We start from the raw sequence: 15349 nt of genomic DNA, 5'->3' as shown, positions 1-15349 counted from the left end.
AGTTTGGCCATATAAACACTCCACTGTACTGTAAATCCTTTCCCCATTCCCGCTGTCAAAATGGACTATTTTTCGTCTTGTCTAACAACAGTGTGTCTCCTTCACTCAGAGTGCAATGGTTACATCTACTGCCTCCTCTCATTTCCTAAGCATGAGGCCAAATAAGGCCTCCCTTATCTCAAGAGCATCAGATGTTGGCCACTCAGCTTATTTTGGAAGGAAAGCCCTGTAAGTTTCATGTCTCACTGGTTTAGCAGAAGTTGCAAATATCATGTTTTTCATCAGATTTCCTTATTTCCCTCATTTTAGGAGATGAAAGATCTTCTTCCTGTTCCCAGTGTTGTTTTATTCTGCCTGAATATTCTATTTTTTAACACTTAATGTTGATCGTCTGAACAAGACGGGGTATCTGATGGATGAATACAAGCATACTCATTGACTAATATATTGTTTCACATGTACGCAAGAAATCATCAGTACAGCGTTTTTCAAATCAGCACAGATCGTTTTGGAAGAACCTGAGTTCTGAATGTACAATTATATGATTGCTAATTCTGTGGAGATCTGTTTTAATTAATGTCAATGTTCTGGATATCATATGGGTTATCTATATTATTTATTTGAAAATATACAATAAAATGTGGGGGTAAAGAGTTGGTTTTAAGTCAGAAGTATCTGAAAGTATTAGGGATTGTAGCACAGTAATAGAGCATCTGTTTTGCATGCAGTAGATCCCAGCTTCAGTCCTTGGTGTCAAGCTGGGAATGTCCCCTGCTTGAAACCCTGGAGTGCCGCTGCCAAACAGTGTAGACAATACTGAGCTAGATGAACCAAATGGTCTGATTTGGTATAACGCAGCTTCCTATGTTCCTAAAGAATACAGAGCAAGGCATAGGCCAAGACCTGTCAAGTATACTACTTATGCACTATTGCAAGCACCTTCTGTGCATAGCTTAATTCATGTTCAGCATATATTGTGCAATATTCTGGATCTCTTATGATTATATGTCATATATTATGCATACCTTCCAGGTAAACGTTTGCTCTCCATGTCTTACACTGTGGTTTGGTTAGCTAGAATTTCAGCCTCCTCACCTGTCCCAAAAAAGCATCCAAACAACTTTAGATTTCTACATTCTCTTAGAAGGTTTTCTTGAGATGTCATCAGACTGTTTTCAAGTGTCTGGATTACCTTGGCACTGTCTGGCATTCCTCTGGATTTGTGATGTTGTGCTCCTCAACAATGATCATAAAATCATAAAATCATAGAATAGTAGAGTTGGAAGGGGCCTATAAGGCCATCATGTCCAACCCCCTGCTCAATGATGTGGGGTGGGGTGTAAAAACCCCCAAAATGCTAAAATTGATCTTAACTGTGATTTGTGTATTCACTTCTGTGCTTTGAATACATTAAATGAACTGAGAGGAAAGTTGTTTACCATGAAATATACAGAAATAGATGAGGCACTGGGTGGCTAAGCTAACAATTTACCATTATTTATTAACTGCAACGTCCTGATTTTCCTCAAAGGAGCTCAGTGTGATGTACATGGTTCATCCATTTCACCCTCACAACAACACTGCGAGGTAGGTTAGGCTAAGAGAAAATGCTGACCCCAAGGTCATCTAGTGATCTTTATGGCTACATGGACATTTTAACTTGGGTCTCACCAGGTCCACTCCAGCACTCTAACCACCATACCACACTGGCTCCACACCATGTGTTCAGCACTGGAAGACATACCACAGTGTGCAGCCATGTGAGGGAGGGCTGAGTATCTGTGATGTCTGTACACATGGCAAGGTGAGATTGACCACATCTGTACTTTTCTGATTGGTAGTACAGATGTGGTAAAACTGGTTGCTACATATTATTACCACCCCCCCAATGAAATAACGAGTATAGTATTGTACATTTGCAAACAGCCACTATGTGCTAAGTAGTTATAGACTTCTTCTGCATTGTGGCCTTGTTCACTTGCATAGGACGTGTGGCAATACTGTTCTTAAAGCAGTGATGTGACCCTCCAGTTGTTGTGGGACTCCAACTCCCCTCAGTCCCAGGCAGCATGGTAAATGATCAGAGATGATAGGAGATGGAGTCCAACAACATCTGGAGGGCTAGGTTCCCCATCACAGTGGGGAGGAGAGCCTGGCTAGGAGTCCAGAGTCTGTGAGTTCAAATCTCCACTCGTGTCTCCTGGGTGTCAAGGGCCAGCTAAAGATCACCCCACAGTGAGTGGCTCAGGGGTTACGTGCCCTGTCACCTGTGCAGTGGTGGGCAAGCTGCGTAGTCCCAAGGAGCCCAGTTGCCCCTCAGCTGGCAAGTTTCAGACAAAGGAAGGGGCTGGCCTGTGCAGCTGTGGCAATCTGAGCAGGCCCTAGCCAGCTGAGGAGGACTAGCCTCAGAGGGAGGCAATGGTAAACCCCCTCTGAATACCGCTTTCCATGAACGGGTCACCATAAGTCGGGATCGACTTGAAGGCAGTCCATTTCCATTTCCACCTTGTGATTACATAAGGTACAAGGTAGCCATAAGTCGGGATCAACTTGAAGGCAGTGCATTTCCATTTCCATCCAACTAAGTCATACTCAGGGTAGGCCCACCAAAATCAATGGACTTATGTTAATCAGCTGTATTGATTTTAATAAGTTTAGACTGAGTACGATACAACCTTAAGTACTTCTGCAAGACACCTGATTTCTGTTTATGGTGTGGGCTGTCTAGGGCTGGGCTACTGTGTAGAATTTGGAAGGACTTTAGACCAGTTGGCCTGTGGTTCCTTCCTCTCTGTTTTGTTTTGTTTATATTTTAACAGTCTTCATATTGTTTGGGAAAAAATGCTCTTGTATCTCTCTAGTTCTGTCATTATTATTCATATGCAATGATTCCTAAGCAAGTTGCTTTTCTAGATTAGTAAGATTCTCTTAATTTTCCGTCCTTCAATGAACATTAAGTGCTGTCTAACCTTTCCCCGTAACAACTGGGATAGATCGGAGATGGGGTGATGGTGCTTCTCCTTACTGGCCAACCCCATATTGCATAAGGGTTCTCCCGACAATAATTACAGTAGGCTTGTGTCTACATAACGACCCTCCTGCTGCCACACACTAGTCTATCTAGCTGTAAGAGGGAGTTTCTGAGCCCTGAGGTCTATTCCCCAAGACCCCCTTTCCGTGTCTTACACTGTGCTTTGGTTAGCTAGAATTTCTAGCTAGAAGCTCTAAGAAAACGAAGCAAAGAGAGAAGCATTGTATTTACTCTGCCAAAGCTCGAAAGTCTTACAGAATGGTGTGAACTAGCATCAGGACACAAAAATGTAGCTTTCTATGCAGTCCTTGCACACGGGGAAACATCTTAGTGAGAAATTGCTCAGGATTGCCTTTAAAAACTAGGGATGGGGGAGAAAATCAATTCATATTTCAAACTGAATCAGTCAAATTTGCACTTTCCGGAACAATATGAGATCCGAAACACAGCTATCCTTCGAAATTCACACTTATATGAATGTTGCAATGTAGTTCGCCAATCAAAGTTTGCAAAAATGCCTACATTAGGGGAAAGTATTCATAAAAATAAATATATGAGTGAAAGTAACATACAAAAATGCATTATATGATCAGATAATTACTTGCAACAAGATGTACATTAGTCAAAACTGCCTACAAAAATGTAGGAGAAATTTGCGCTAAAATGCTGGAGAATTTTCATGAAGTTTTTTTTTTAATCTGAAATTGCTACAGAAATGTGGAGAACTGAATTTAAGATTGGAAAATGAGAAACTAAGAAAATGGAAATTGACAGATATTTTCTTTCCAATTAAAAACCAATGAAGCCAAATGTCAAAATATAAAGCATTTTGAGGGGTACGGGGAGGGGAGGAGAAAAAAAGAAGGGAAACAAAAGACAACAATCATATCCACACAGACTTGTAAGTAAAATCAGTAAAACTAATCTAACTTAGTTTGTTACATATTGCCTGCTTGATTAGTGTTGAGTTTTGCCATGCAGGCATGTGCAGAGTTCCTTGCAGAAGAGAGGCTCTGAGAGGAAGCATCTTTGGACTGCTGTTCAGTTATCCCCAGGAAGACAAAGACTCAGAGTAAAGCTCACATATCTGTGGTAATCTGAGATCTGTAAAACGGCCTCCTTTGTAAGATGAATTGATGTTTGGCACAATGGCAAGACAAGTTTAATATCTGAAGTCAGTGATCTCTGAGACCAATCAGAAAATTACTCAGACACTACTTCCACCTCCCTAATGATTCTGAACTTGCATTACAAAAAGCCTGGGGGCTTCAGACCACTTGAGCCATTCTTTAGATGGGCTTAGCTGGAGGATGCATATTCAGTGGCAATACAGTGGGTAGCTGTCCATTCAAGGTTTAACTGCAGAGGGCAAGAATCCCAGATGCTGTAACTGGCACTGTGGAGCTACATCAGAGTTTGTCACCCTAACAATTTAATATGGCAGAGAACCACACAATAGTGGGTGTCCTTCCACAAACAAATACTTCATGGTTCCTTTCCTTGTTGTGTTTCTATTTTCCCTATAGACCACGAGTTAGCACAAATATAACAGGGCTGACTCCAGCTTTCAGGGGGATTTAGAGGGTGGCCTCTCTCCCCTATTGGTGGGCCGTGGTGGGTTTCCTTGACAGCAGTGCCAGGCAGCAGTGCTCCCATCAGTCCTGGGTGCAGTGGCGGCCGGTGGCTCCATGTCAGTGGGTCAGTGGAATCCGCTCTGGGTTTTATTTATTTATTTATTTATTTATTTATTTCATATATTTGCATCAGAGCTTTGAAGGAGCTGTCCAAGGTGCATCAGGAAATGCTCCTTGAATGTTTGGACTGAAACCTGGAGCGGATTCCGCTGACCTACTGACATGGAGCCGCCAGCTACCACTCTCTCGGTGGCTGGGCATGTGTCACTATTTTAATTCCCAACAATGCTTTGGCGTGGGACTACATTGGGAAATTAAAATGAGAGCTAGAAGTGCTGCTTGGAGCACTGGGCTTGGGGGAAAAGAATTAAGGGGGACTCCAGGGCAGGTATCAGCAGTTGACCCTCCCAGGATGATGGGGCCTCATAAGGGCTGACGCTGGCCCTTCACCATCACTTCCAATGGTTACAGGCCCAAGAACAAAGGCCGTCTATCTCTTTTCCAACCTCACTTCTCAGCAACTCTCTCCACATCTCTTCTTGTCAATTGGTCCACCTAACTCCATATCTTTCCTTGCAATCCATGGCTATGGACTCCTTTGTCTCTTTCTCACTGGGCTCCTTCACTTGTAGCCTGTGGCTGTAAGACAGAAAGGCAGCACACAGCCCTGGAACAGGAGGGGTGGTACCACAGAGCCACCCTCCTGACCCTGGTGTTGCTGCTGCTGCTTACTTGGGTGGTGCAGGAGCGGTGCAGGGTGGTGGCAAGGTTGGGATTTGTGCGGGTACACCAGATTGGGTACATGGTGCACCTGCACAGTCCCTTCCTTGCCGAGTCCTTGCACCATCCAGCATTGACGCCAGGATCAGGAGGGAAGCACCAAGGCACCACCCCATCACACGTGCCACTCCTGACACACACACAAACAGCACCTTGTGTTTATGCTCAGTTTCAGTTCACTTTCTTGAACAGGCTGGGAGGCCCCTGAGGCTTAAAGGGACAGTTTTATTTATTTATGTACTTAACATATTTATTTATTGCATTTATATCCCACCTTTCCCCCAAGGAGCTCAAGGTGCTGTACATGCTTCTCCCCTACTCCATTTTATCCTCACAACAACCCTGTGAGGTAGGTAAGGTTGAGAGACAGTGACTGGCCCAAAGACACCCAGTGAGCTTCATGGCTGAATGGGGATTTGAACCCTGATCTTCCAGGTCCCAGTCTAACCCTCTAACTACTACACCACACTGGCTCTTTCTCTGCTACCACTTTCTATGATGGGTGCCTTGTTGTCTCAGAATTGCAATAAATATCACAGCATCCTCTTTAATCCAATCAGTTGGAAAAAGGGGACATTTGCCTGCAATCAGATTTATCACCTACATGTCAGTAGAGTTCTTCTTTTTTTGCTTTGTGAATGTCCTAGACAGACATTTAATCAGAAATTTCAGTTTTCTGTGTCCAAGATTATGTTGTAGTTCAGTGCAATTAAAGCAAATCTAATCTTCAAATAGGTCTTAATCCGAGATAAACCCAGCATTAGAACATGAAGAGGTAATTCTTTGCTTTTCAGAGAGCAATAATAAATGCATAAATATTAAAGGCAAACTATATGGAGTCAAATACATCAGACCTCTAAACTGCTTAGCAGGATCATGTTGTATGGTCTACATGGAATTAGAAGAAATACAGCTAGTTTTTCATTCTGTGGGAGGAATGGGATGCTATTTAAAATGCTATGGTGGTGATTCTTAATAGTTCTTGTCTAGTGAAGCAAAATTATTCTAAAGAGCTCTCATCACTCATATATGTTATTATCTTGTGGCTGTATTAAAGCAGAATCATTTGTTATTTGTAGTTTTGAGGAAGCAATAGGGGGGAGAAGTAATGTCATTTGGCTACTTGCTACTGTTTATTGAAGCAAACCAGGATCAAACCGTTGTTCCTGATCATGGCTTATTCACAGATCATAATTTAAACTAACCACAGTTGTCCTTGCCAGATGTAATGCCAAACCAAGGTTAGTTTAAACATGGAAGTTGCTGCTTCCAATCTCCTCCTCCCAGTCCCACATGAGGAGCAGAAGGGAGTGGGGAACTCAAGAACCTGAAGCTCACCTAGGCCTGCTCCCGTCTGAATCAGGCATTTGTGTTCATTAACACAGGAACAAAGAGAAATCACTACTGGCTTCCGTCACAATTGGTTGTCTAAGTGTTAGCACACCAATTACTAGTGGCAACAAACTCTACATGTTCTTGAATTCAAATGCTACAGGCATAATGCATGAAGAGATAGGAAGCATAGGAAGCTGCCTTATACTGGGTCAGGCCCTTGGTCTATTAGCTGAGTACTGTCTGCACTGACTGACAGCGGCCCTCCAGGGATCAGACAGGAGGTTCTCCCGGCCCTATCTGGAGACGCCAGGGATTGAACCTGGGACCTTCTGCACACAAAGCAGATGCTCTGCCACTGAGTTACAGCCCCCTCCCAAAGCTAGCCTGAAAACACTCCCACACCTTAACTGCCACATATGCAAACGTACAGGAGTTTAGAGGGGCTGGTCAACTCTCTGCAGGGCTCGCGTAAGTGGAACTGCACATGGTGTCCTTCCTCTCCCACTCCCCCAGTCAATGTGCATGGTGCTCAAGGATGGCCAAGATGTTTTGGCATCTGAGACAGAAAATCACACAAGAGCCTCTCCCTGGGAGTAGAAATATTCTGATAATAAATAAACAGTAACAATTTGCTGCCCTTTCATGCAATTTTGCCAACATTCAAGATCAGCTGTCTCTAGGAAAGATGCATACCTGACCCAAAGGAGCTGTGGGGGATAAATTTCATTTCTAACCCCAGTTGCTTTGATCTTGTGCACTTGCAAACTGCATTGTGAAAATGCCTAAGAACAATTAGCATTCCAGATTTGGCTTGGTAAGGCCTCTCTTTAAAACTGTTCCCTTTATTTTGTATATTGGTCATCTCAGTGGAGTAGCTAAGGTCAATACTGTTGCTTTGCAGCAAAGCTAGAATGATTATGTCCATCCCCAATACAGTATGTTGGCAGACTCTAGACTGATGAGATAAAAATGCATGCGCATCCCCGCAAAATTATATTGTTCCACTGACTTATTGTAACCTTCCTGAAAATAAAAAAAGGATCAAATCTGTTCCTAGCATCTTTCGTATATCTTTGTCTCTATTTAGTCTGCTATTGAAAAACTGGTTTGTTTCCTTGGAAAAGCAGTATCCCACTCCAGAAGAGATTCTGGAAAATGTATCTCCACCTAACATTTGCACATGACTTGATAGCTGCATCATCAGCCACGAGCTCTAACCTCCAGGCTTAGTTCTGCAAACATTGGTCTGATCCAGCAGGGCTATCCTTCTGTTCCTTTCACATGTTTCCATGTTTTCCTATAAAGGTCCTTCTACATAGCTACTATTGGTTGGATTAAGATCTGGTGTAAATTAACAAAGCTGGTGAAACAAATGAGGATTTCGGTGTTAGTTCTGACTAATGTTTGTCTTAAAACCCTTCTTTATAGTGTAATCTCTACTCCATTGTGCCACTGATTTCAATGGAACTTTCTCCCACTATAGGATACAGGACCACAGGCTTAACCTGTCCTCATGGAAACTGTGGCCTTGCTTTGGAAATTCTGCAGCTTCCTTTCACATCCCGTTGGTTCCCAGTCGAAAAGGATCTGAGACAGGGGTGTATTTTATCACCCTATTTGTTTAATCTATACACAGAACATATCATACGGAAAGCGGGATTGGACCAAGATGAAGGAGGTGTGAAAACCGGAGGGAGAAATATTAATAATTTAAGATATGCAGACAATACCAAATGACAAGTAATTGGGTGTTAGAATAACAACTATCACTAGAAGCTAAAATGATGAAACTGAGGTTATCATACTTTGGACACATAATGAGAAGACATGATTCACTAGAAAAGACAATAATGCTGGGAAAACAGAAGGGAGTAGAAAAAGAGGAAGGTCAAACAAGAGATGGATTGATTCCATAAAGGAAGCCACAGACCTGAACTTACAACATCTGAACAGGGTGGTTCATGACAGATGCTACTGAAGGTCACTGATTCATAGGGTCGCCATAAGTCGTAATCGACGTGAAGGCACATAACAACAACAACAATAACCCAGTAACATGCTTTACAGCAAAATTCTGTGTATAGCTACTTCGAAATATGTGCTACTGAGCTCACTAGGATTTATTTCCAGGTAAGTATGTTTAGGATTGCAGCCTTATGCCACACATTGCTTTCCACAAACAAGGTGGTTAAAGCGCAGGAAAAACACGTTGTTTTCTTTTCATCTGGTATATTCTTAAGAGAGAAACTTCCCATATGCCTGTATTAATTAGTACTTTATTTGGGATGATTTGATCTGAAGTGTCCTCCCAATTGTTTACACTGGTTAAAACTGCCAGACTTTTTGATTTTATTCAGACAAAAAAGATAACATCTACACAGACATGTTGTACAAATATCTAATTCATCGAAAAAGTAAACTAGAGGGCTGATAAATAAAAATAAATAAAAACAATAACAGAGAGTAAAGGATAAATGACTAAATATGTATTTGCTATTCCAAAACATGATAAATAAAATCCATTTTCCAAAAACCTACTTATTTTCAAACACCTATTTGTCTGGTGTTAATAGTCTCTTATACAACACCAAAAATTTTTTTATACATGCTTTAGGAGAGTGAGGTGTGTGTTATCTTGTTTGTTTGTTTGTTTATTTATTTATTTATTTATTTATTTATTGCGCTTGTATACCGCCCCATAGCCAAAGCTCTCTGGGCGGTTTACAGCAATCAAAAACATTAAAACAAATATACAATTTAAAACACATATTTTAAAAACAATTTAAAACACAATTTTAAAATCAATTTAAAACACAATTTTAAAATTTAAAACAATATAAAAACAATTTAATTTTGTTTTGTTTTCATGTATATTAATGTCTGTGTTTGTGATGCTTTAAAGTGTTTTTAGTGCTTTTGTTTGCCACCCTGGGCTCCTGCTGGGAGGAAGGGCGGGATATAAATCAAATAATAAATAAATAAATAAATAAAATGAGTGTTTCTCCTGTGTGAAGGGAAAACTAATCTATAAGCAATGTTAAGGGGTAACCAATCTGTTTTTGAGTAATCTCATCAACTCCCCTAAAGGGCTAATACTCTTAAAGTGAAAGACTCACTCGTGTTTATGAGTAGAACTGGAATTTCGAAATATACAGAATGGAGGTAATAAGCACAACCTGAGCACACTGTACCATGGACACAACAAACAGCTGAAAGTTTCTGAGGCCAGATCAGCAGGGAAGTCTCACCCATTTTAAGAACATAAGAAGACCCTGCGGGATCAGACCAGAGGCTCATCTAGTCCAGCATCCTGTTCTCACGGTGGCCAACCACATTCCTATGGGAAGCCTGCAAGCAGGACCTGAATGAAACAGCATCCTCGTCACTTGTGATTCCCAACAACTGGTATTCATTTTCTTAGAAACCCAGCCTACTTGTGTGGCAGCACAGACACATCACAGAGGTCCTGTGCTTTAGTCCTGGCTGTATTATTGTGCCTCCATAACTGCCTTCCCTTCCTCCAAGTCACTTATGAAAAAAGTTCCAGCTGCATCACATGCCTTATTTTTCAGCAACAAAAGACAACTGGAGGGGTAAGTGGTGGTTGTTTTTCCTAAAGAGATATTTGATATGCATTTTACTCTCCGCTCCCCGTCCCACTCTGGATCTTGCATGTGCAGAAGTGACTTCTGATTTTTTGCATATCTGGAAAAACAAAGTGATGTGAACTACTAACGCGCAAATCTCACCCACAATTAGAAATGTACACTAAACACAAATCTGACCATGAAAGAGATCTGTGCATCACCAGAAGCATGTATTGCAATTTCTTCAGTTACATAGAGGAAAATAATGATTCCTGACTATTAAAAGAAAGAAAGCAAATTAATCCAAATAATGGCCCTATGTTGTTCTGGTGGCCACACAGTTGTTAGGAGGACTCAGACCTAGCAAGCTTTTTCAATAGGAAACAGAGTGTAGGCCCATCTCATTCAGCATACGCACAGTTGCGATGTAGAGGAATTCTGCAAGGCAGGGTATAGTAAGTAATCCATTTGCAAACAGTTCATTTGCTTTATAAATCTGTTGAAGTTCCTATACGTCAACTAGGGCTTTACACACATAGCACTGAAAGTGCTGTACCCCAAACATTGCTTAGCATACACACATAAACACACACACTTTCTTAGCATTCCCCACTCCAAACTTTCTGTGGAACTTACATGGGATTTGCAAACAAGTCACACCTAAACAAATGGAACTGACAGAGGAATTGAATTAGATGGATTGCACCTTAAACTTGTGTTTACATGCAATACTTTTTGTTTAGACTTAACAAACATTTCCATTCCTTTCAGCAAGGGCCTTACAAGAGATAGATAGGCCAAACAGGAGATGGATTGATTCCATAAAGGAAGCCACAGACCTGAACTTACAAGATCTGAACAGGGTGCTTTATAAGAGATGCTATTGGAGGCTGCTGATTCATGGGGTCACCATAAGTCGTAATTGACTTGCAGGCATGTAACAATAACAACTAGTAAGGAGTTCCTAATCCCATCGCCACTACCCTGAATTAGGATGGCCATTTACATATTGCCAAAAAAAGAGGGAGAGCCCGTGTGGCGTATTGGTTAGAGTGTTGGACTACAAGACCTGGGAGACCAGAGTTCGAATCTCCACACAGCCATGAAGCTCACTGGGTGACCTTGGGTCAGTCACTGCCTCTCAGCCTCAGAGGAAGGCAATGGTAAAACCACCTCTGTATACTGCTTACCATGAAAACCCTATTCATAGGGTTGGGATAAGTCACAATCAGCTTGAAGGCAGTCCATTTCCATTTTCAAAAAAAGAGGAAATGCATCATCAAAACAAAGGAAAACAAAAGAGGTCAGAGATTTGCATAAAATTTGTGCATGTTAATTTGTGTATTTTGATGCAATTTTGAAAGAATTACTATAATTTAAATAGAAATGCTATACATCTCACTATAGGGGGGAAGGGATTGTGACCAGCTGACCTGTGTGCTCAGTCTGCAATTCATTCAGGTGCTAACTGTTGATAGCCCCCTCCTCCTGCTCTCCTTTCTTAGGGGTACTTTTAACCCAGGCTTGGACAAGAGATCCCTTCAAATAGAGGACCATCCTGTGTAAAGTAGGGCACGTGGCCAACCTAAATGGTCATGAGACTGAAACATAGTTTCCCCCCAATTTTCACTATAGTGTCATTTGGCATGAGCCCAAGTCCTTCTTGAATTGAAAGGAGTGTATGTAAATTTTCAAGGGTGTGTGTGAAAGGATGAGCCCTCTCATCCTTCACCATCTCTGAACCCCTGACATCATCCCATTTCAATTCCTAGTGGAAACATTGGCTACAAAGACTTATAAAGTTGGTCATTTAATGGAGGGAAGCAATGTCTGAACCTTCTGAGAACAACCAGCCTGTAGCATCACGTTTCATCAATCTATCCGCCCTCTGGCATAGATGAGAGAAAGGATCCTCTTCCAAGAAGAACTAGCAAGGGAACTCAGTCTCTAGTTCTGCCAACTATGAAATGGAAAATAGATTCAAAATGTGAGCTGCAACTTACCCTTCCATATACAGTTCCCTCCAAATATAGTGTGTTGACACAGAAGTTTGTTTCTTTCCACTCAAAAATTCCATATTTTTGAAGCATTAGCCATGTCCAAAAATTAAATTAGTCAAGGCTTCTTGCTGCAAAACCCTACTCCACCTACTTCTCTGGCAAGGGAGAGTTTAACAGCAAATCGAGAGGTCTGAAAACTGGAAAAGATTATTATCAAACTAAAAAGGAAAAAAAATCTGATATGTACCTTAATTTAAAAACATGCTGGAGCACAGAGAACACGTTTGCAAAGTGAGTGCTGCCTTTAAAGTATCTACCAGGGCTGGCCTTTGCACTGAGCAACAAGAAGCAGTTGCTTTTGGGAGAAGATTCCAGAGAGGGCAACATATTCCTGTCCCTAATCTCCTCTGTGTGTGTGTCAGTGAAGAAACAAATGAGCAAAAGAAGGATATAATCTTTGATCAAGTCAAGTGACCTGTAGTTTAATTCAGGGATAGGGGACCAGTGGCTCTCCTGATGTTGTTGGACTACAACTCCCATCATCCCTAACCACTGGCCATGGTGGTTGGGGCTGATGAGAGCTGGAGTCCAAATATGTCTGGAAGGCCACATTTTTGTCATCTTTGGTTTAACTACTGACCCATTCAATATTTATTTTGTTAGTATGTTCGTTTATAATGCAATGCCTCTATTGAGCATCAAGCAAGCAGACTGACACTTTGTACATGTGTTCAGGACACAATTCTACATTTCCTATTCAAATGCCAGCTCCATCCCGTTACAAAGGAGAGAGAGAAATGCAAAACAATTTTCAGTTCCATATATCCAGGAGTGTAGTCTTCCAGAGTTTCAGGGGGTCTTACACCCCTTACTTTTTTGGCAGCCAGGTCCCAGCATTCAAGCAATATCTCTAACAATGAGAAACGACAATGAAATGGTGACAGTGATAGAGCAGCAGAAAGCAGTATTCAGCCTGGCCAGATTATTCTACAATTTTAGAAGGTTGTATAATCTTAGAAGGGGTAGTGGCTGTGAGGGGGAGTGGCTGTGACTATTACGAAGGGACCCTGCACGTCTGAATGTGACACTACGCTACTGTGGATGTCCCTTGAAGACTGACAGCATAATCCCATGCATGTCTACTAGAAGTTATTCTTTGAGTTCAGTGGGATTTACAGGTTAGTGGGTATAGGATGGTAGCGTGAGATAGCAGCATAAAAGCTGGTGTGCATGTTCAGGATGCCATTATGTGTTTTAAGTTCAAACCCCAGCTTAACCTCTGCTGATTTTCAAGGGAACCAGGAAAAATATAAAACTCATCAGATCCTGGGTTGTATTTGATGTAGTGCTAAGCAGATTGCTCTGTCAGTAAATTCTCTGTTTGAAATTTAGACCCAAGCCTGACTCCTGCATCTGTTTTCTAAAATGATGGGAAAGATGCAAAATAGATTGCAGATTTCCCCATACCTTGACATAACACTACCTCGAACTGGAACTTTTTTGGAAAGTGTAATACAGGTCATATACAAAATATGATATATTCCAATTCTAGCACACACTCCAGTGCACGTGCAGGACCACAGTTCTCAATGTGATTTAATTTCTGGGATTCTCTTCCCAGGGAGCTCTGAGAATTGTAGCTCTGAGGGCCATAGGGGGACTCCTAGCAACTCTCAGCACCCTTAACATACTACAGTCCCCAGGATTCTTTGGGGGAAGCTGTGACTGTTTAAAGTGGTATGATACTGCTTTAAATGTATAGTCAGATGGGGTTAAAGAGCACCTTAAGCCTCTAAGAACAGGGCATAGCCACATACAAAAAGTTTACCCTTCTCCCACAGTCACCACAGATAGCTGTTTAAAACTGAAGGCAGAGCCAGCCTGTGGCATTTTGCTGCCTGAGGCAAAGGACAAGATGGTGTTCCCTCTCATTCCATGCACCAAGATGTTGACCAGTCTGGCAGCTGAATCTTATTTCAACACTGAAGATGGGACAGCAGTCTCCACTGCATCTAAGGCCACATCCACACCAGACATATATTCCCCTTTAAACAGTCATGGCTTCCCCACAGGAATCCTGGGAAGTGTAGCTTGTGAAGGGTGCTGAGAGTTGTTAGGAGACTGTTATTCCCCTCACAGTACTCTAATTCCCAGAATTCTCTGGGACGAGGGGTTCAGTATTAAACCACTCTGGCCACTGGAGCTCTATCAGAGGAACAGGAGTCTCCTAATAACACTCGGCACCCTTCACAAACTATATGTCCTATGATTCTTTGTGGGAAGCATGACTGTTTAAAGTGGAATAAATGTCTGGTGTGGATGTGGCCTAAGAGCAGTGGGCTTGCTTAGATAGCACACACATAGATCTGTGCTCCAGCACTTCACTGCCACTTCCTGTCCCCCACCACATCTTCCACTCAGGTGACTGCCTCACTCTGCCTAATGGTAAGGCCACCCCTCACTGAAGGTACCGGGGTGTGTGTGTTACCTCTTTATGCCATGATGATGTCTCTTTTGTAGACTTCTTATGACATGGCGATCTCTCTTGTGTGGACCCATGTAGCTGTAACATGTTTCCTCTCATTCCAAGAATAAAATGTCTCAAAAGAAACCCAGTTGACCCCTATAAGGCCTTCAAGACACTTTCCCATTGTTAAGCTGTGGAAACACCCACTTTTTTGTCTTTAGTCTTTCATTATCATTGCCCAACAAGAGCAACAACAACACCGTACCGTCACAGCTTCCTTCCGTTTGAACAGTGTAAAGAAAAACTGGGTGCAGGATGGTTTCGGAAGGGGAAAAATCACAAATAGAAACCTTTCATTTACCTGTGTGAGTATAGCCCAGGCTAATGCCTGTGGAATCATCAAAAGCAGAATCAAAACTAGAGGGAAAGTTTTTCTCAAAAGCATCAAAAGAATTTTGTTTAAGCACTTCCCCGCCCCTTAGGGAAGCCAAATAAAGGTTCCCAAACGTTTAATA

The 15349-nt window shown here is 41.9% G+C and overlaps 1 non-coding gene across 1 annotated transcript; it reads right to left on the bottom strand.

Annotated features, from left to right (window-relative positions):
• Nucleotides 1-7078: 7078 nt before the first annotated feature.
• On the bottom strand, nt 7079-7151 carry TRNAT-UGU (transfer RNA threonine (anticodon UGU)). Its single transcript has one exon. It is a non-coding gene; the product is annotated as a tRNA-Thr (tRNA).
• Between the last annotated feature and the right edge of the window lie 8198 nt (nt 7152-15349).

The sequence above is a fragment of the Rhineura floridana genome, chromosome 2 (assembly GCF_030035675.1).
Source record: "Rhineura floridana isolate rRhiFlo1 chromosome 2, rRhiFlo1.hap2, whole genome shotgun sequence".
NCBI lineage: Eukaryota > Metazoa > Chordata > Lepidosauria > Squamata > Rhineuridae > Rhineura > Rhineura floridana.
Note: the sequence above shows the minus strand (reverse complement) of the source record. Positions and strands in the feature narration are given on the sequence as shown.